Below are 21,970 nucleotides of genomic sequence, written 5' to 3'. Positions count from 1 at the left end.
GGAGCCTGTGCTCCGCAGCGGGAGAGGCCACAACAGTGAGAGGCCCGCTTACCGCAAAAAAAAAAAAAAAAAAAAAAGTGGCCTGAAGCAAACGGAGACAGAGCTGTTTTGTGAAAACCAAAGGAAGGATTTTAAGAAGGAAGAATGGTCAACAGTTTTGACGGATACGAAGAAGTCAAAAATGAGGTTAGAGAATCTAACTTTTTATGGTCGATAAGTAGAATAATTTATTCGTTTCTTTGTGGATTAAGGGGGTGCAGATAATCTGAGTCAGGCATTGCCAGGTGTCCTGCACGAGCTTGAACAAACTTTCCAGTGACTCGTATATATGTTATTTAAAAATTTTCACCATTATCCACGTATTAAAAATTAAACTCAGATTTTCTGCAAGATGCATATGTATAGTGCATGTGTTCGGGAGGCTTTTATTATGTTAAAGAGTTGCTGTAGCCTGTTATTAAAATTAAGTGGTTTATTTCGACATTAGGCAGAGGGGTTTGACCAATGTTAACATTCTGAGAGAAATTTGTGGAAAACAGTTTTTAAGTTGAAACACTGATGCAGCTGATGCTAATTGCTAGTCTCCTAGTTAAAGCTCGTACATTTTTTGTAGGGAAGTTAGGACCCATTTGATTTGGAAGTTTAGGAAAGTCCAGTAATAAACCAATGGGAAGGAGGGATGCTTTGAATAGGGAAGCAGAAGAAGAGTAAAATGAACAGGTTTTTTTTTTTTGGCAAAATATTTAATTATAACAGAAAATTATTAAAGAAAAATGATAAATGCTGCTACACTATCATAGCAATTATTTTTGCTTTATGAAAATATTTTACTCCTGCCTTGCCAAGTTTCTGTCCATAATCATGCAATTTTAAAAACATTGTTGTAGTATAGGGTACGTAAAATGGAGTATTCTGCCTTTTAACTTAGGATGTGCCTGACGTATGTTGATATTTCTATTTAGTCTCCATAATTCACTTTTAACATTGTCTTGTAATATTCTGGTAGGGGTTTCCTCTCAGTTCCTGCCTCTGGCCAGTGACTTCCGTTTTTCTCTCTGGTTGTCAGCTCACAGCCCAGGGGTAGAGTCAGTGCGGAGTTTGGGTTTAGGATCTTCATAATATTTGCTGGTAGCTGATTTTGCCAAGGATACGCTCTCACTGGGCATTTCATGCCACCCTCAGGCTGGGGAAGACCGTGAAGGAGGAGAAACGGGACTGGAGAGTGGGAGAGAGAGAAGCTTGTGGAAGGAGGGAGAGAAGCCAGGGCCGGGAGGATGGCTTCCTTTCTCATCCTCGCCCTGCAGCTTTCTTCTTTGACTTTCTGCCCACGTTCAAGCTCTGTCTGCACCCATTGTTGCTTATCCTCCCCTTTGTTCCGGCTCCTTCTTTACCTCTCTCTTCATGGCTCTCCCCTCAAGGTTAGTGTAGTTCAGAGATTCTGAACCCCAGCAGTGCCTACCTTTTAAATATGTATTTTGTAATGTACCTTTTACTATCTTGAAATGCAATTTATAGGTCATAGAAGCTCAACACGCATAATTTAACAAAATCAATATGATGCTCTAACTGTAAGATAAAGAAAAAATAGAAGGCCATCAGTTTAAAATAAAATCAGGCACACTCACAAATGCTCAGGCACAGCTGTACTAGAAGTCTCTATGAAGGAGACAGATGCTCACGCCTACTGATAATGAATACACTTGGTATTAAGAGAAATAGCGTTCAACTGGGTATTTTTGGCCTCAAAAATTTTCAACATATTTGAAAGTGTGCATAAGGGCTAGAGAAACATCTGCCTATCAGGTGTCTCCAGCTCCTGCTTGTTAAATGCCAGTATACCCCCTAATCACTATGATGATCAAAATTACCCCAATAAAATTAAAAACCCCTTTAAGGTGTGGTACCATTCCCATTGAAAATCACTCCTGTAGTTAATGGAAGACTGAATTCTGAGCTTCAGTACCTGGACCCACGTCACATCTTTCTTGAGCTATCTCTGGGTGAACAGGACCAGTGGGATTTTCGTAGCTGCGGGCACTTCCTGGTGGGTCTCTGGAAAGGCCCCCCCGAGTGGGAGCCAGTCCGTAGGGAGGTCCTCCTCCCTGATTTCTATGACATAGAGCCACAGTGTGCTTGGCATGACATCATGCATTGCCACTTCTTTTGGAGAGTGAGCCTCCTCTCCCCTCCAGCCAGAAGGTTCAGGAATCTACACCAGACTCTCAGGGGCATAGTACAGTAGCACCAAACACAGTACCCTGCCCTCCGAGCCACATGGAGGAACGTGGTACGCTGTCTGGCCCAATCATAGTGTTTCTCTGGGATTTTTCGCATCAAAATTGATGGAGAGGAACTTTCTTTGCTCTGGGCATGTTGATGAATGAAGTCCAGAAGCTTCTAGAAGTTGTAGTTTAAGCTTGTGGAGAAAGCTGCCATGTGGAAGCAGAAATAGAGACATTGATATCTGACAGCGATCTTTGAGGCTGAGCGCTCTCTCTGCCCTTTCCCTTCCTTGCCCACGGTAGTTTGAATTGTATCTCTGCGATGGGCAAGCTGGCCAGCCCAAATGCCTTTCCAAGAAGTCCTACCCTTATCCAGGGCTACCGCGTGATGCAGTTCTAGAACTGCGCTGTTCCATGTGGTAGCCCTTAGGCTTATGTAACTGTTTTTTTTAAATACACTTTAATTTTTAGAGCCGTTTTAGGTTCACAGCAAAATTGAGCAGGCGGTACGGAGCTTTCCCATGTACTCCCCGCTCCCGCCCATGCACAGCCTCCCGCATCATCAGCATCCCCGTTACAGCTGATGCACCTACACCGACGTGTCATCACCCAGAGTCCGTGGGTTACTCGAAGGTGTTACTCTTGGAGTTGTGGGTTCTGTGAGTTTAGACAAACGTATAACGACACGTATCCACCATTAGAGTATTATACAGAGTAGTTTCACTGCCCTAAAAGTCTTCTGTGCTCCACCTATTCTTCCCTCCTTCTTAACTCCTGGTAACCACTGATCTTTATACTGTCTCCATACACGTGCAGCTTTTAAACTTTTGAAATGCGACTAGTCCAGACTGATGAAAGTGTAAAATACAAACTGGATTTCAAAAATTTAGTACTAAAAAAATGTAAAACATCTCAATAATTTTTGTATTGATTATATGTTACTCTTTGGATCAGTGATACTTAGTGACACTCTTGGATCTATTGGGTTAAATAAAATATAATGTTAAAATTAATTTTACTTGTTTCTTTTACCATTTTAAATGTGAGTAGAAGAAAATTAAAAATTAAATTAAAAATTAATTAAGAACTAAATTAAATTAAAAATTACGTATGTGGCTTACATCTGTGGCTTTCATATAGTTCTTTTGTACAGTTCTGGTCTATTGCCCTCCCCTTTTTTCAAAACAAACAGTTTTTTATTGAAGTATAGTTTATTTACAGTATTGTATTAGTTTCAGGTGTACAGCAAAGTGATTCAGCTATATATATACATTTTCCTTTTTCAGATTCTTTTTTATTATAGGTTATTACAAAATATTGAATATAGTTCCCTGTGCTATACAATAGGTCCTTGTTGTTTATTTTATATACAGTGGTATGTATCTGTTAATCCCAAACTCCTAACTTGTCTGTCCCCCCTGTTCCCCTTTGGTAACCATAAGTTTGTTTTCTGTGTCTGTGAGTCTATTTCTGTTTTGTAAATAAGTGCATTTGTGTCATATTAGATTCCACATATAAGTGATATCATATGGTATTTGTCTTTCTCTGACTTCACTTAGTATGATAATCTCTAGGTCCGTCCATGTTGCTGCAAATGGCATTATTTCATTTTTTTAAAAAAATGGCTGTACAGCTCTGGTCTAGAATACCTACCCTCACAATCCTTTCTATCCCTCGGAATTCAGTCAACAGGTCAATTTTGTAGATTAAGATGCAGAAGGGTTCCTAGGTGCAGATCCCAATTTATGAGTTTTGCTCTGCTATTGGTGTATGAATTTTGTCCATGAGACTGGATGGATTTTGAAGAACACACACAGGCTCAGCTTCTAGTCCCTCACCAACACCTCTGTTCACAGAGATCAGCAGGGCCATGGTTTAACAATCCCAGCTAATGACACGCTGCTAGTTTCTAGCCAGTAGATAGTGGTATTTTTCTACCGGAAGAAAGAAGCCTATAATCTCTGCCCTTCATGCCATTGACATTTATTAGTGCTTTTTGAAAAGACAGTGACACAGGTTAAGGAATTCAAGTTGCAGGTGCAGTTTCCACCATATTTTAGTGAGATGTTGATGAAACGAGATTTTATGGCTGTCAGCACCTCCAGTTTAGTCATTGAAAGTAATTGTGGCGTTCATGAACCTCAGAGATCCCTAGATTATAGTTTGATAGCTCACACAAATTAGGTCCTGATTAGCCCCTGAGAGGTTTGGTGGTAATTGACTGAGAGAGGTAAACAGGCACACATACACACACACAGATACACAAATGTGTGTGATGTGTGTATGTATATTCCAAATTGTTCCTCATTCCTAGAAAGTGATCGAGGTCCTATGAATGAGCATGTATGGTCTAGATTCTGAGGAACACACTTGTTTAGAGAATGCTTATTGCAGTTAGAAGCCTTTATGAGGGCCTCAGAGTTAGGCCGAGTGAACTGATCAGCGTATTTTTGGCTCTCTGGGGGCCCCTGAGGGTAATAGTCACTACCAGAGAACTTATCTGTAGGACTCCACAGGGCCACCAGCCTAGTAGAAAATGGGAAAATGCTGGAAAATTTTGCTGAAGAATCATAGTGCAGTGAAAAATGCATGGAAAATTGAGTCACAAGACCTGAATTTGAGTCCTAGAATCCATCATTTACTAGCTACCATGACTTCAGGGAAGTTGGCTAGCATAGCTTCCAAACCTATAAAATAATAATGATGTTAATAATAATAAAAATAATAACCCCCAACTTGCATGGTGGTTTTGAGGATTTGAGGTGCCATATGTAAAAGCAATTTTATTAATAGAAAAATAACTTTATAAATATTACTTGATGTCCTGGTTAATAAATACTTTGGCTATAGGGAATTTTTAGTTATAGCATCATGTATACATATAGAGTGGCAATTTTCCAAAAAATGAACACAGTAAAGTACATTAATAGTAAAATTCCACTAAGCATTTAATGTTTTTGGATTATTCTATAGGCATGTTGGGGCTTTGGCATGCCCTGTAATTTAAATTGCCATACCAATTACAGCAGAAGATAATAGAGTAGTATAATCAGTTAACCTTCGGACAAATAAAGACTTTTCTGTATAGTGTTTTAACGTGGACCCTGTCCTTCCTGTGATCTTCATAGATGCTCTGATGATAATCCATAAGTATAACCTAATATCTATTAAAATTTGCTTAGCAGATCCCAATAACTGCTGCACTAGGCTAGGCCAGAGAGACTGGCCTTTGTTGAAGGATGGGGGAGAAGGAGGCCTGGGATTCGGTTCAAGGTTGCTTTTACTTGGCTTTTCTCCTATGGTGGCTTAGCAGCAGTATGAAGGATGCACACGATATAGGATGTGAGTGGGTACGGGCCTCGTTGCTTCCTTCGTATTTTAGGGAGGTGCCTCCACAGTTTGCTGGCCTTGGCCAACCTTGAGAAGTAGGAAGTCTGCCAACTTGGAAGAGAACAGAATCAACTGCCTTTTATGCCCTGGCATCCAGAAATACATTATTTGAGCATATAATGCAAAAATTTGCCCCCCTCAGCACGCAGAGTCTCCAAGGTCCAGGTTCTTGCTGGGCCAGCACCGTGATAATATATTCTAGGCCAGGCCATGGCCTGCCTCATCCTTATAGGAACAGTCCTTTCAATGGCTGCCTCTGTGGACTTACTGTATCTAAAATACATGTCTGGGTTCATGGTCTGCTTTATTTTTATTTATTAAAAAATTTTTTAAAAAACAATTTATTATTTTGGGTTGCGTTGGGTCTTCGTTGCTGGGCGCGGGCTTTCTCTAGTTGCGGCGAGCGGGGCCTACTCTTTGTTGCGGTGCGCGGGCTTCTCATTGCGGTGGCTTCTCTTGTTGTGGAGCGTGGGCTTGAGGTGCGCGGGCTTCAGGAGTTGTAGCTCATGGGCTCTAGAGCTCAGGCTCAGTAGTTGTGGCGCACGGGCTTAGTTGCTCCGCGGCATGTGGGATCTTCCCGGACCAGGGCTTGAACCTGTGTCCCCTTCCTGGGACTTGGAATGCCACTTGGAATGCCAATGCCACTGCATTGGCAGGTGGATTCTTAACCACTGCACCACCAGGGAAGTCCCTAGTGATTCTGTTTTAAAGTATAATTCCCCTTGAGAGGGCACCAGCGTGTTACTGTGAATTAATTTTTATCTGCTTTATTAGAGTTCTTCCATAACGGGAACAAGGCAGTATAAACACCCTGGATCCCTGTGGGGTGAAATGAGGTTCAGAAAGGAGGATGTTTCCTCCCAAACAGCTTGTCAGTCTTTCAGGAAGGAGGGTTGGGTTTATATGTGTGCCCAGGTTGTCAAAAGTGGATCAGGAATTCCCTCTATGCCCTGTTTTTTATCAATGGCTACCACTGAGTATTGTGTCTTTCAAAATGAGTTGGCAACTGGGCCAATGACTAGAAGAAATATTAAGCAAAGAACTTTAGAGAAATGTATAAATCCCCCCATCCATCCATCCCCCCATCCATTTATCTTTTCATCCATCTATCTATTCCTTCACCCATTCGTCCAGTCTACCACCTCGCTCATTTCACAAATGTTTCTCGAGTACTCGTTGCTATGCAGGACACTGGTTAAATGCTATGGAGGATATAGCAGTAAGTTAGATATGGTCCACACCATCACCAGATTTAATAAGGGAGATAAAACATATGCATATTAAACTTAAATAATCAGTGAACGTTTATTTATAATCTACTTCACATGAAACACATTATGTATATATTAAAAAGTTGAGGAAGACTCTCTGCTTTCAACAAGTTTACATTGTGTCACCACATTAGTCAAATGCCAAAATAATTATGATAAAAGGCATATTATGATACATGACATAAAAGAGGCACAAAGCAAGTGCCTTGGGGATGAGAGAGGGAAGGTCATACACTTAGTGGGCTGAGAGGATGGGGAAAGTAAAACTCATGAAGGAAGTGTATTTGAGCTGGGGCATGGAAGATGAACTGGCTTAGAGGAGATGGCGACAATGAGCGAACAAAGACGCAGAAGGAGGAAATCACGAGGCATGTTTAAGGAAGAGTGAGATGTCCAGTTTCAACAAAGTGTGAGATAATATGTAGAGGGGAGAGTTTGGAGTCAATGGGGAGCCAGTGAAGGTTGTTGAGTGGGTGAGTGGCATGAGAGAGGAGCTGTGAACCGGGAAGATTAACTGGAAGCAGGTCTCAAAAATGGATTCGAAGAGACAGACAGTAGGTGGGGAGATCCTTTTAGGAAGCAATTAAAGTAGTCCCCAGGGGGAGTTGATGAATGTTTAAAGTGCAGTAGAAGGCAGTTTTAGATTGAGAGACCTTGCAGAGGCAGCTAATTAGACAATACATTTCAATAACAATATTTAAAAAGAATAGAAAATATTTATTGAGCCCTTTTTATATGCCAGACATGGTGCTAAGTGTGTTTTCTTGTTTAATTTTCACAACAGCTCTTTATGATAGAGACTTTTATTGTCTGTACGTTACTGAAGAGGAAATGGTATTTTCTAGAGGCTAAGTCACTGGCTTAGGTCACTTAGCTGTAAATAGCAGAGTCTGGATTGGAATCGCCATTAGCCAGCCTGCAGAGCTCCGAACAAGCAGGCCACACTGCTCCTCCAGGTTACAGCCCAATAAAGCCTTTGCAAAGCCTTTATGCATCAGATTTTATACCTTAAACCAGAATAATAATGACCTGATACTAAATAAAGGTAAGATCAATGGCATGTTCCATGTTTAAATGAAGATTTAAAATAATGGGTGCTGTATTGTTCATTTCCCTTTCTGTCCCTTGTTTTTAAAACTTGTCAGGTTCACCCTTCTTTGCAGTTTCATCAAGACACTTGTAACTTCAGGCTGTGTTGTGGATAATAAAAATGCTAAGAGATTTTCTCCCATGTGTTTAGTCCTTGTCCAAGGGTTCAATGCTTTTATCACTCTAGAGAATCCCCGTAGCACAGCGACTCTGGACCCAGGCTGCCCGGGCTTGCTCTTTGGCTCTGTCAGTGACTAGCTGTGTGCTATTGGGCAAGTCATTCAACTCCTGTGTGCCTCAGTTTCCTCATTACCCCTTTTCAGGGTCATTGAGAGGGTTATATGAGGTATCTGCCAAGCCCTTTGAACAGTGCCTGCCACAAAGTGAGGGCTGTGTACGATAGTTATTATCATCACATTACTTCGGAGTTACTAATTTCTGTCTCCTCAGATTTTTCTTCTAGGGCCTGCCTCTGATTTCCTACCCCCTACCTCTCCAGTCTACCTCCATCAACTCTTAGGCAGGTACTAGTAACTCTTCTGTTAGATGTCACGAGAGCCCAGCTCTAAGGTGTCTTCCTTCACCTTTCCCAAGGTTTTACAGGTAATGTAGGAGGCCGTCTGTTTTAAGTGGCAGTAGTCTGGACACTGGAGTCAGACAGAGTAGCTTCAAATCCTCGTTTCATCATTTGCTCACTATATAACCTTGGACAAGTTACTCACCTTCCCTTTAGTAGTTAAAGTCATGCTAGTTGCTGTAACTGATAAACCTTCAAAGCCCAGGCTGGATCCGGTAGAAGCTTATTTCTATAAAGTAAAAAAATCAGGTGCTCCTGAGTAGTGAAGTGATGCGGGCTCCCAGGTTTTCCCTCTTCAGTATGTGGTTTCCAAAGCTGCTCTGGAAAAGGAAAGAGCCTGGAGGAGTCTATGTGGAGGTTTTCAGGGCCAGGACTTAGAGTTGTCTTACCACCTTGGCTCATGTTTCATTGTCTAGGATTTAGTCAAGTGGCCTCACAGGAGCCTGGGAAACCTTAGCTGTTAGCTATAGGCATACCAGTGCTACTTCACATGCCACCCCAAACTCTGCCGCTTGTAAAACAGTCAGCGTTTATTGTTGCACTCATGGGTTTGCAGGTTAGCTGCAGCCTGGATGACCTGGGCTGGGCTTGTCTGGGTGGCTTGGGCTCAGGTCCGCTCCCCACATGTTCATGCTGTGGTCCAGGCTCAAAGGGCAGCCACTACCTGGAGGAAGCTCTTCTTAAGGTGATGGCAGAAACATAGGAGGTATATTCATTTCTTAGGGCTGCCATAACCAAATACCACAAATTGGGTGGTGTAAAATAACAGAAATGTACTCATTCATAGTTCTGGAGACTAGAAGTCCAAAATCAAGGTGTGTACAGGGCCATGCTCCCTTGGAAGGCTCTAGGGAGGAATCCTTCCTTGCCTCTTCCAGCTTCTGATGGCTCCAGGTATTCCTTGGCTTATAGCAACATAACTTCACAATCTGTGCCTTCATTTTCTATGGCCTTCTTCTCTGTACAGCTGTGTCCTTTTCTGTTTCTTATAAGGATACTCTCCTTGGACTTCAAGTCTACCATATTTCACTATGCTCTCATCTCAATCCTTAATTATACCTGCAAAGACTCTGTTTCCACATAAGGTCACATTCTGAGGTTCTGGATGGACATGAATTTGTGGGGGACACTATTCAACTCACTACAGGAGGGCAAGACCAACCAGGCAAGTACATCATATCTGCTCATGATGGCCAAAGCAAGTCACATGGCTAAGCCCAGTCCCGCCTCTGGGGGGGCGGGCAGTTGCAGTTACTGGACAAAGGGTGTATTCAGAGGGGGCAGGTAAAGAAATGGGCCAATAATTCAGCCTACTAGGAAAACATAGTTTGCCGTGAGTCTAGAAGAAGGGATTGGTTGGTGATTCTGTAATACTTCTTCCTCATCTGTATAAATGGGTTTACTGAGAAGTACATAACTCATGGGTGTTGTGATGATTAAAGACATGTAAGCTGCTTAGCACAGTATGTAGCACATGGCAAGCACTAAATTAATGTTAGCTATTATTGTCCTTATAGAACTTCCATTCTTTTTCTCCCGTCTGCTTCATTTCTCTATTATTCCTTATATTCCTCCCCCCCTTTTGCTAATTTCCATCAGCACAAGTGATTTCCATTTTGCATAATTCACATAAACCAGAAAAGAAATTCTCCCGGTGATGATCCTGTTATATTAGAATTTGGAATGAAAGGGGCTCAATTATCAGGAGAGAACTATTTAGGACATTCAGTATTAAGATAGTGCACAATGGTGGCAATAAACAAGGCAGACAAATGCTTTGACCTCTATGAAGGGAGGTTGCTGTGGGAAGAAGAATTCGGTGAGGCTTTCACGAAAGCAGTGGGAGTGGAACGGGACCATTACCTTTGCAGAGCGGAAACAGTCCAGCTCAGTTTTGAAGCAAAAGCGGATCAGGTCAAGACAACACAGCAAAGGATGCTGCGTTATCACCAGCCTGGCCTCTTGGCCGAGAGATAAGAACGGGTTCCCCAGTAGCAAATTGCACTCTGTTTGGAATATGAGTTGTTCTATGCTAAGGAGTCATATTTCATCATTTCTGGGAGTTGATGCCAGAGAAGGAACTGTTGTCACATGAAGCCTTTTTATAAAAACTGTTTATTTGGTGGAGTCTTTATGTTTAACTTTTGTACCAAAATAATTTCTGAATGATGACTCACTTCCAACCTACATGGCATGCACAGATGCAGCTAATGTCACATGTTGTTGAAGCTCACTGTTTTCATCTTAAAGAGCCAGTGTGCAGCTTCTGCTAAGGTCTCAGGGTTTCCTGAGATTCCTGTGAACGCAGTATTGCAAGCTGCACCCTAGGCAGAGAGTGATGGGACAGGGTGTGACCTTTTAAGGACTGTATGGACAATTGGAGTACACAGGAAGCTCAAACACTGCAGATGGACTCAGGGACTCTCTTTGTGTCTGTTAGCTGTGGATGTCCTTTGTAATCTTGAAAACTTTAGGAAAGAGATCAATAGTTTCCATCAGTTGTGTGATTACAAATTTCTGATGGTGTAAATGTAAACTTTTATGTGGAAATACACATGATTAGTAAAATGGGTTCCCCTGCAAAGCCTGGAGCCAGCTCTGCTTTGTTCAACACACTGCTGTGCAAGGAACACTCTCTCCTGGCCAAGAGAAGTGGGTGTGGGTTAGGAAACATGAGTCCTTGGCTGGAGATGGAGAGGGGACTCCTGGACTTGGAGGGGGATGTGGTCTTGCCCAGCAGAGGGCAGAGCTGTTAGGGGCCCTCCCAGGAAGCTTCGCATATGGGTCACCTGGAGAGTGAGGGATCATTGCTCTTCTCCCATTGACCTCTGGGTCCAGAGGATGACCACAGGCTTCTTGGTCCCTTCTCTACCATCCATGAGTGTACGTGAGCGTGTGTGCGTGCGTGTGTTTGTGTGTGTGTGTGTGGGAGTGGGGAGGAGGCTGGAATACCAAGACAGAGGCATTAGTTATCCACTCGCCTCTGTGCTCTGCCACTGTGCCAACAGCATCCAAATGCACCCATTTGGGTTCTCCACCCAGACATAGCTACACAGGCCCCTCATAGCCCCTGGGCCTCACTGGAGTATGGGGCAGACACTGTCTATTGCCTACTCACGAGCCATTTCCTTTTTCAACCGCCTTCTTTCCTACTAACAGAACCTGATTTATTCAGGGAGCAGGTGGAATAGCAGGTTGATCTTGGGGAACACAGACCCTTTGTCAGCCTATAGGATAAAGCATTGAAATCAATTAAGGGAATTTCATTCTTTTTGGTTCGTGATTGGTCTAAGTATTTCCATATAACCCAGTTTTGATGAACTAGATGTAAGTGGAAGTCTGCAGGGGATGGCCTTCTTTGGTGGGGTGGGGAAGAAAAAGCTGCATGAGATGGGGCCTTTTAGCCTTTTCTTTTCTTCCTACCTGGAACATGGATGTGATGCCTGGAGTTTTAGCAGCTATCTTGAAACCATGAGGTAAAAAACAAACCAGCATACTAAAGAGGTCAGAGTAAAAAGACAAAAAGAACCTGCTTGGTTTGCTTATTTCCAGACTGTTTTATTGTATAAGGAAAATGTCTCCCTACCCCAATAAATGAGATCCACTGTTACTCTGTTTTTCTGGTACTTGTAGCTAAACACTTTGGCTTAGTTTCACTATTGGCTATTTTCCTAAATTCTGCAAAATGTGAGACTGCCCCAATGCAGGGAACAGGTGACAGTATTGGGGAAGAGAAGAAGGTGGTCCAACGAAATGGTGCTCTCTTCTAACTCACCAAAATCTTGAGGTGCTACTCTCTGATTACAGTACCTCTGTGACAAATGTGACACTAAATAGGTGTAAGTGCATTGTGCTAAATGGAGTGGGGCCTTAGAGGTAGAAGTAAAGGCTTCTAAGGGAGCCTGGAAGTGACTCTCTTATTGGAAAAATGGGATGGGGGAGAAGAATCAGAGGAAACAGAGGAGAAGATGGGGTTATAAAGGAAATAAAAAAGGTCCTCATATGCTCAGCCACCTTTCACCACTCTGTGAGTTTCGGATGAAATGTGGTCAGCTGCTGAGGGGGTAGTGAGCCTGGGAAGCCAGGGGTGACCCAGAGCAGAGAACCCTTGTTCCCTAGGGCTGGACATGAATGTCAAGGGAGATGCTTTGGCAGAGTGTGGCAGGACTCCCCACATTTAGTGACAGAATGTATAAAATCTGGAACGTGATGGCATGGGAGAAGGGCTGCCTGCTAGTCTTATACACCACCCGCAGAATTAATGTTGTTACCTATTATTTTATATACGTGTGGACCTACATAATACTAGCAACGATGCTGTTATCCAGGGATTGGACCCAGATGCATTGAATGATCAGGCAGTTTATGTAAATGAGAGAAACACATGCCTCATTTAAGGGGAGCAGGTATTACTAACCTCTAGCTCAGTGTTGCCAGAACTTCTAAGTTTCCCAGAGGACCTGAAAAAAATACTGATTTCTATATGAATTCCTCTAATTTTAAAAGTTGGTAATGAAGTCCAACTTTTAAAAATGCTGCGTAGCTAAGCAGCTGATAGCGTCCCTGGCTGGTGGGTCACCAGTTTACAACCTTGGTGCCATATAGTAACTCTCCAAGGTAATATTTTTAAAAAAATTTATTTTGTTGAAGTAGATTTACAATGTTGTGTTAATTTCTGCTGTACAGCAAAGTGATTCAGTTATACATATACATATATTCTTTTTCATATTCTTTTCCATTATGGTTTAAAACAGGATATTGAATATAGTTCCCTGTGCTATACAGTAGGATCTTGTTTATCCATTCTGTATATAATAGTTTACATCTGTTAACCCCAAACTCTCAATCCACCCGTCCCCCACTCTTCTTTACCCTTGGCAACCACAAGTCTGTTTTCTATGTCTGTGAGTCTGTTTCTGTTTCGTAGATAAGTTCATTTGTGTCATATTTTAGATTCCACATATAAGTGATATCATATGGTATGTGTCTACTTCACTTAGTGTGATAATCTCTAGGTTCATCTATGTTGCTGCAAATGGTATTATTTCATTCTTTTTTTATGGCCGAGTAGTATTCCATTGTATATATGTACCACATCCTCTTTATCCATTCATCTGTCAACGGACATTTAGGTAGTTTCCACATCTTGGCTATTGTGAATAGTGCTGCTGTGAACATAGGGGTGCATGTATCTTTTTGAATGATAGTTTTGTCTGGGTATATGCCCAGGAGTTGCTGGATCATATGGCAACTCTATTTTTAGTTTTTTGAGGAAGCTCCATACTGTTTTCCATAGTGGTTGCACCAATTTACATTCCCACCAACAGTGTAAGAGGGTTCCCTTTTCTCCACACCCTCTCCAGCATCTGTTAGTTGTAGACTTTCTAATGATGGCCATTTTGACCAGCGTGAAGTGGTACCTCATTGTAGTTTTGATTTACATTTCTCTAATAGTTAGTGATGTTGAGCATCTTTTCATGCCTGTAGGCCATCTGTATGTCTTCTTGTCTCCAAGGTACTGTTGATGGAGAGAGGCCCACAGGTACTGGAAGGAATGGGATACAGACCCAGAGAGGACAGGTGAGAGAGAGGTGGGAAAGTTCTGCATAACTAAGCTATTTTCATTAAGAAATAAAAACCGGAATCTGGAAAGTTACATATTGAGAAGAAACCAGGTCTTCTTAAAACATCCATTGATGGAGGACTTGGTACTGAAAGATAGTACATGGACAAGTACATACAAGAATCATGAAATATCTGTGATTACATGATAACAAGGGACCTGATATAAAAAATGGACATCTCAATGGATATGATGTGAAATGAGGAAAATATAAACAGATGGAAGAGGACTAAACAGGATGGAGAGTGTTCTGTTATCCACAATATTTAAGAGTTATCACCAGTTCTTCAGGAAGAGAGTGTTGGTGTCAGAATTCCTTTAGACATCTGTATAAAGTCCATCATCTGTCCATTTAGGAGGTCCTGCTTTCCCTGTCTTAGGCTTTTCTGGAGACAAATGGAGAAAGTGGGAGAAAGGGGACTTACTGGAGGTTTGCAGAAGTTACTTAGGGTATTTGGAAGAGAGCAGATTTGGCATGTGAGAGTAATGGGTAAGGAAATGAAAGGGGGGATTTAAAATATTGCTGTAGTCTCTGGATACATCCCGTCCCCGACCCATGATGCTAGGGAATTTCAGCAACCTCTTCCAGTCGTAATGTAATCTTTTACATGTTGTCTTGATGCAGTTTTGAAGCTCTGGCTAGAGGCCAGTCAGTTCCCCTTCTTAGACAGGAGGTTAAGTCCACACTCTAACCATCTCCCTAACTGGGCTCACAGTCTGGGCCCTAATCACTCTATGGCCAGGTACCAGGCAACCAGGGACACTCCCTGTACCCCAGAGACTGCTGAAATTATTCAAACTAGCTAATCCTGTTTACCCTGCCTCTCCTGTTCCTTCCTGCAGAAATAATAATGAAGGCTCTTGCCTACCCTTCCCCCCTCTTCCTCAGCCTAGTGGCTGACCCTGGTGCTTTCCCATGTGGCCCCCTGTGGCATGATGTGTACTCCTTCTCTTGGGATCTGTGAGTATAATAAGCTATCTTTTCATTAGCTGTCATCTCTTGATCTGTTGGCCTGTCATACCTAAATAATAATAAAACCTATCAAAACAGGTATATGGGCCCTCTGACTGCATCTTGCCTCTGGGGTAATAACTTTATGAGTTTTAGGCCAAAAGGTAGCATAAAAAAAAAAAAGATCACCTTGACTGTGGGTATCATGTAACTTTGCTCTCCTGTGTCATTCCAGATGGCACTTAGGGTACCAGGGAGGATGTGTGGACTGGGTACTTTGGGTTGGGGTGGGAGAGCATTGTCATTTAGAACCTGCTTTCGGTTCTTATGTGGGAGATCAAATAGTTGGTTTCAAGATTTTTTTTTAAGTATGCTTTTTTTCCCCCTTGATGGGCTTTGTTAAAGATACATTAGTACAAGAACCAATATCAACCATGGCTGTTATTTTAATGTATTTCTTCCTTGGCCTTTTCTATGCATTAATTTTTTTCTTTACAGAGATAATATTTATTGTATATATATATGTGTATGTATATATGTATACACACATACATATACATGTATGTAGTATCATTTCATATAATATTAGAACCTAAATAGGCCATAAAGAATCCACCATTGAAATCCATTCATACTAATAATTTTAACTACTTTATGGTATTTTATTTTATGGATATACCATAATTTACTCAATGATTCTGTTTTTGTCATTTTGAGTTCTTTTCCCCCACCAAAATAATGTGTTAATTAGCAACTTTGTGCAAAAGTCCACCTACCTTTGGGATTATTTTCTTAGAATAGATTCTTTAAATTAAAATTATTGAGTTAAAGGATATTAATATTTTTCTCTTATGTACATTGTTCAAATCTGCATCTATTTTATACTTTGTCAACTGAAAACATATATTTCACATTCCATAATATTTAAAAATTAAGAAAGAATTAGAAGTAGAATTTTTAAAATTAAAAACAAAACCACATGCACATGTTATGTTGTGGAATGAAATTTGGGAACTATATGTCTAGAAAATAAGATTCCCGAACCAGACCTAACTGAATCAAAATGTCTTAGAATGCAACATGTTAACTTGTTTAAAACAAACTCCCCGGCTGCTTCCCTGGTGGCGCAATGGTTGAGAGTCCGCCTGCCGATGCAGGGGACATGGGGTTCGTGTCCCGGTCCGGGAGGATCCCACATGCCGCGGAGCGGCTGGGCCCGTGAGCCATGGCTGCTGAGCCTGCGTGTCCAGAGCCTGTGCTCCGCAACGGGAGAGGCCACAACAGTGAGAGGCCCGCGTTATTCATATTATTCACTTTATTTTACAGGTGAGGATTAGAGACTCAAAGAGACTGTGTATGTCTTGCCCAGAGACACAAGCCCCTGGGTTATAATGTGGATGGTTTTAATCATACCTCGAAAAGGTTAAGCCAGCAGCGAACTGAGAGAGTCATTAATTCCTGCAGTTCCTTGCTTATTAGAGCTGTCTCCTGATCTAACCTGCTATAATTAAGGGTCAGAAGATAGTTCCATTACAGTCTCTTTTTAACTTGGGATTGTCAGTCAACTTATTTTTGACTCACTCAATAGAGGAAGCCTATTTATTAAGCCATTAGTCAACTTGCTCTTTTTTAAAGACAGCTAATGTCCTTTGTCCTTTTCCAGTGCTTAAGTCTCCATTTTCCCATTTGGAAACTTATTGTCATGACCTGGCATTTGGTTCAGTAATTTGGAGGACATTGAAAAGGGGTTGGAGGTAGGGAAGAGAGACACTAGGTCTCAGAGTGAAGGTTATGTTGAGTCCTACAGGGCTGGGTCTCATCATCTTAGTTGTCTTGTGAGAGTGGGAGAAAACCTCAGTTAGCAAGCATATTTGAGGACATGACTTTGCAACTCCATTTCTGAAGTCCCATCTCTGGGTCCTAATCAGAGAAATTTCTGGGAAATTCATGACAGAGAAGGACATAATTCCTAGGTGTTAATTTACATTAATGTCAAGTTTTTGGAGAAATTTTAGCAGAAAATATCTAGGAAACAACCTCCGTTATGATGACATTTTCTTTCAAAAGACACACACATCCATATCCTCCATTGCCTCTCACTTAATTTTTTTGGGGGTGCAGGGAGAAGCTACCAAACACTTATGGGATGGTAATGAAAACCTCTTATTAAGAATGCAGAGGGCTGAATGGCCAGGTGTCAGATGACCCGCTTCTCCACTTCATCTCTGCCCTTTGTTAGATCTGTGATCCAAAATCAGATGAAACAGAAGAAACTTGATTGCATCCTTTTATATTGAATTGGCCCCCAAATCTTTTTTATTCCATTTCCAGTGCTTTGGGCACTTAGCCCACTTGCTGTCTATCTCTCTTTTTACTTCTGAGATTCCACCACATGATGGAAGAAAAAGAAATAATGAAGATGAATACCAGTTCCATGAATCTCCTCTAATAACTAAAGTTCTTAATGTAATTACAAATATTTAGATCTTGCAATGGTTATTTTCAAAAGGACAATTCCTACTTTTAATACAGTTGTAATATCAATGGATAACATTGTAATCTCTCTGCCTGCAAACACACAGACAAGAAATGAGCATTTGTGTAAACATCTCTGGAAATTTTTTTTTAAAGGTACATGAAGTATATAAATAATGCATAATGAGATCTTCTAAATTCTAAAGAAAAAGTTAAGCAAAATGATTGTCAATAAATGCTTCATTACTTTTTGTAACTTCTGAGAAAATGATTAGTTTGGACCACATTAATAATCCTACAGGTTTTAATTTTTCTGTAATCTGTGCACCCATTAGTACATTGGGATTGCTTTTGCTGTTACTGAAACCATGTGTATGCCAAGTCTTATACTATAATGTTGTTCCAATGGAGGGAACACGCAAGCTGCTTTACAAAGGTGTGCTTTGCAATGACCCACCTTATACTAATTCCCTTTATAATGATCTACTTTGCTACACTCTTTTAAGGCATTTGCTAGTGAGCAGAACAGTAAAAATTCTCATAGCTTTGAAAAATTTCATCTGTCACTCATTGCAAGCCTTACCTTTGGTATCTTCATCTGTCCACATCAGTTGCTATAATTTCTTTCAGGGTATAATTATATATCCATGTTATTTCACTCCCATTTTTGTTACTCATTTCAGGACAAGAAATTTATAACAAAATGACATTCAAAAAAACTGAAGGATATCAATTTTGGGGAAAGACATTATGAAACTACATAGTAAGGAAATATAATATTTTTGACTTAAGTCCATGTGTATTTTCAAAAGGTAAAAGAATTTCACATCATAAAGGAAAATAAATGTAACTCTAAGAATAGCTTTTTTTTTTTTTTTTTCCCCTCCCAGATGGTTTGTTAACTATTCTTAGTATGTATTTGATCTTTGGTGTTTTTCCAAAGTCTGAGCCAAAGTGAATATTGTCAAAGGCCATCCTCTTAAATGAGTAGATGGCTCCTTGCAGGTCTTCAGTTTAGTGTAACAAACATTTGTTAATCCCCGCTGCATGCAGGGTGGTGATACGAGAGAGATACAATCAGTGCTTTCTTTCTGAGAGAAAAGGGCACACAAGAACATAAGCAGTAATAGTGTCACTGGAGGAACAGTGATTTCCTTGGTTCTTTCTCCAGGGAAAGAATTCAGTCAGGAGGCATAGAGCAGTTTTAAGTAGCAAGAGTTTTATTAAGCAGAGTGAAAGTACACTCCCAAGAAAGGATAAGAGCGGGCGATCTGGAAACCAGAAGCAGTCCTGCAATGGGGAGGGGTTGAGTTTTTTAGAGTGGTGGTCCCTCCCTGTGTATTGTGTCATTTGACTGACAAATTGATTGACAGCTTTAGGTCATATAACTTTTCTCTTAGTGTGTAGGTGCTTACCCATAAGCACCCAAGCAAACCCCACAGGGTGGGAGGGGCAAAAACCGCAATGCTAATTTATTATAATTACGGCATAATGAACCCCGGTTACCCTGAGTCACCTTTTAGGTCTTGGTGCACCTGCGCCAACCTGTGCTGGCAGTTTTATCTTGCTTGGTCCTGATACGGCTGGAAACTTAGAGGTGGTCCTTGACCACAAGAGGGAGGATCTCTGGCCTGTTCCAACCACCAGTGTCCAGGTGGGGGAGGGAAAGACGAACCATCCAGGATGGGGACCGTTCCTGTCTGACTAGCCACCTACCAAAAGGACAATACAAAGTCGATGCTGGGTCTGTAAGAAGTACTATTTTTTTATAATGTGGGAAACACTGAGCTAGCTCCTGTGGCACAAGTGAGAATAAGAAGCTAAGGTCTTTGTCCTCAAGGGTCTTACAATTTAGTGGGGGAGTGGGGAGGAGGATGATAAGAGCAAGAAGGGGCGGGGGAGAAAGGAATTAAATACAGAAATCAATATAATTACAAACCATGGCAAGTGCTGTAAATTACTAGGTTGCCGTGTTGTCCATGGCGACCTAGTCTGTGCATCTGTTTCTCTGAGGCAGTGACATTTAAGCCAAGATGAAGGATGATACATCAGTCAAGGTTTCAGCACATGCAAATGATAATATTTGAGGAGAGCACTCTTTGCAAAGTCGTGGGTGAGTGTAGAAAATTCATAAGGGGTAGAGCAGCATCTCAAGGATAGTTAACACTGGACCATCCCCTCTCTAGGGCTGAAAGAGTGAGGGGGCAGATTCAGAACTCACAAGGAGAGAGCCTCGTGGACAGAAGCTGGGACATTGGACTGAGGAACCATTTCCTCTGAAGTGACTCTGCAGGAAGGGAGCCCAGGAGATAAATGCTGCAGCCTCACTCACCTCCCTCCCTCCTGCCTCCTGCTGGGGCCTCCTGTTGGTTGAGCGTAATGGGAAGCCAGTGGGCCCAGACAGCTCAACTTGTTGCAGCAGAGAGCAGAGTGGAGAAGGGTGGTGAGTAGGTCTGGAGGGGACAGAGGAACTATATAATGGAGATGAGTACGACTCTATCCATTTGCAGGGAACGAGGTAGAGTAGGGGACTGTGGGTGTGAAGTGTAGGCAGGCAGAGGGAGAGCATGCACAAAGGCCAGGTGGTGAAATCCAGGAGCAGGAAAATCAGTGGTGAGCTGGGTATGCGCCACAGGTTGGATTTTGGTCTATATCCAGAGAACAGTGGGAAGAGATTGGAGACTTTTTCATGAGGTGCGGCAGGGGAGGTGGCAGGGAGAGAAGATAAACCGGATGAGATGCGGGCTTTGAAGAGATCCTGGTGGCTGTGCTGTTCGGGAGGGACAGGAGGAGGTCAGAGTTCAAAGGCTGTCACGGTTGCTTTGCAATGTTTGTATATTTTATATTCCAATATGCTGTATATATGACTCTTTAAATTGCTCTTGTTAAGTTAATATATATAAATACCTTTCCAGCTAGTACTTTTAATAGCGCCATAATATTTTGTTACATATGTAAGTGCCTTCTTTAATCTTACTGAAGGACATTTAAGTGTGGCCAATTTTCCTCTTCCATGTGGTGCTGCAGTGAATGTTCTCATACCTGAAGAAGAGATTCCTAGAGGAGGGGGGATTGCTGTGTGTGCGCATGTGACTTTTTTATAGGTGCTGCCAAAGTGACCGTGAAAAAAGCTGTACTGATTTTCACTTGCGAGGAATATTTCTAACTGAAGGAAAAACTATATATATTTTCATAAACTAGAAAACTATACCTCACTTATAAAAATATATTTAAACTTTTTTCCAAAAACAAATCCTGACTATTCACTTGACATTGCCTTAGATGTGTGTCCCTGTACCCATAATATGGCAAGTTAATATCTAAGTGACTATTTATAGACATATCACTTTAGGGGTATGTTCTTTTCTTTCCCTCCCTCCCTACCTCCCTTCCTTCTTTCTTACTCCTCTTTTTAATAAAATAACTTGAAAAATAGTAAACAATTAAAATATTATTTGATTTATAGATCCAGTTTTAGAATTTAAATATTATATTACAGAATTAAAATTGTTGATGGAAAATATTAACACAAAACATTTAGAATATATCACAGATTGGAGTAAATTCTAATGGGGAGTTTTTAGTTTTTTCTTTTTAATGGACTATATTATTTTTTCAGTCAGATAAGTTAATATTTTGTTAGTAGCCAATAAAATTTTGGGCAGGTTGACACAAAACAGACAGAAAACAACCAAACAAAGAAACCTGTGAAACTTATAGAAACACCCCAGAACTGATTTATTTATGTTGGATAATTTTGAATTATAAACTAAAAACACAATGTGCTTGTATTATTTCATTAATCCTAGTTGCATGAATACCAAAATGAAGAGGAAAAGAAAAAACAGTATTGATTTCTTGAGCAGGGGGATATATTAGTCATTTGGTTGCAAGTGACAGAACCTAACTCCATTGGGACTAGGCACAAAAAGGAATTTGCTCATCACATCACTAGAACACACAGAAGAGAAATGGCTACAGGCACCTGATCTAAACACCAAGTGATGTTGACAGATTGGGTTCCCCCCTTCCTCACTCTGTCCCCCATCCTTTCCCCTCCCTCATATTTCAGCTCTGTTGCTCTCAACGTTTCTTTCTTTCTCGTTGCATGTGTCAGGCAAGGTGGCCGCCAGCAGCCCAGGATGCCAGCATTGGAGTTTAGTGCCCCTGAGGGAAAGGGAGCAGCTTCTTACAGAGGAGACAAGGATGTTTCTGAGCAAACAATCAGCTGACTTGGTACTAATGTAAGAAGCACCGTAACCTCTCTGAAATACACTTTCTACACTCCTTCAAGATTTGTGAATTTAGGTGAAAGTTGGATGTAGAGTCTGGAGCACAGTGCCATGAATAAGGCAGATGTCCAATAAATGG

Source organism: Leucopleurus acutus (assembly GCF_964270905.1).
Source record: "Leucopleurus acutus genome assembly, chromosome: 3".
NCBI lineage: Eukaryota > Metazoa > Chordata > Mammalia > Artiodactyla > Delphinidae > Leucopleurus > Leucopleurus acutus.
Note: the sequence above shows the minus strand (reverse complement) of the source record.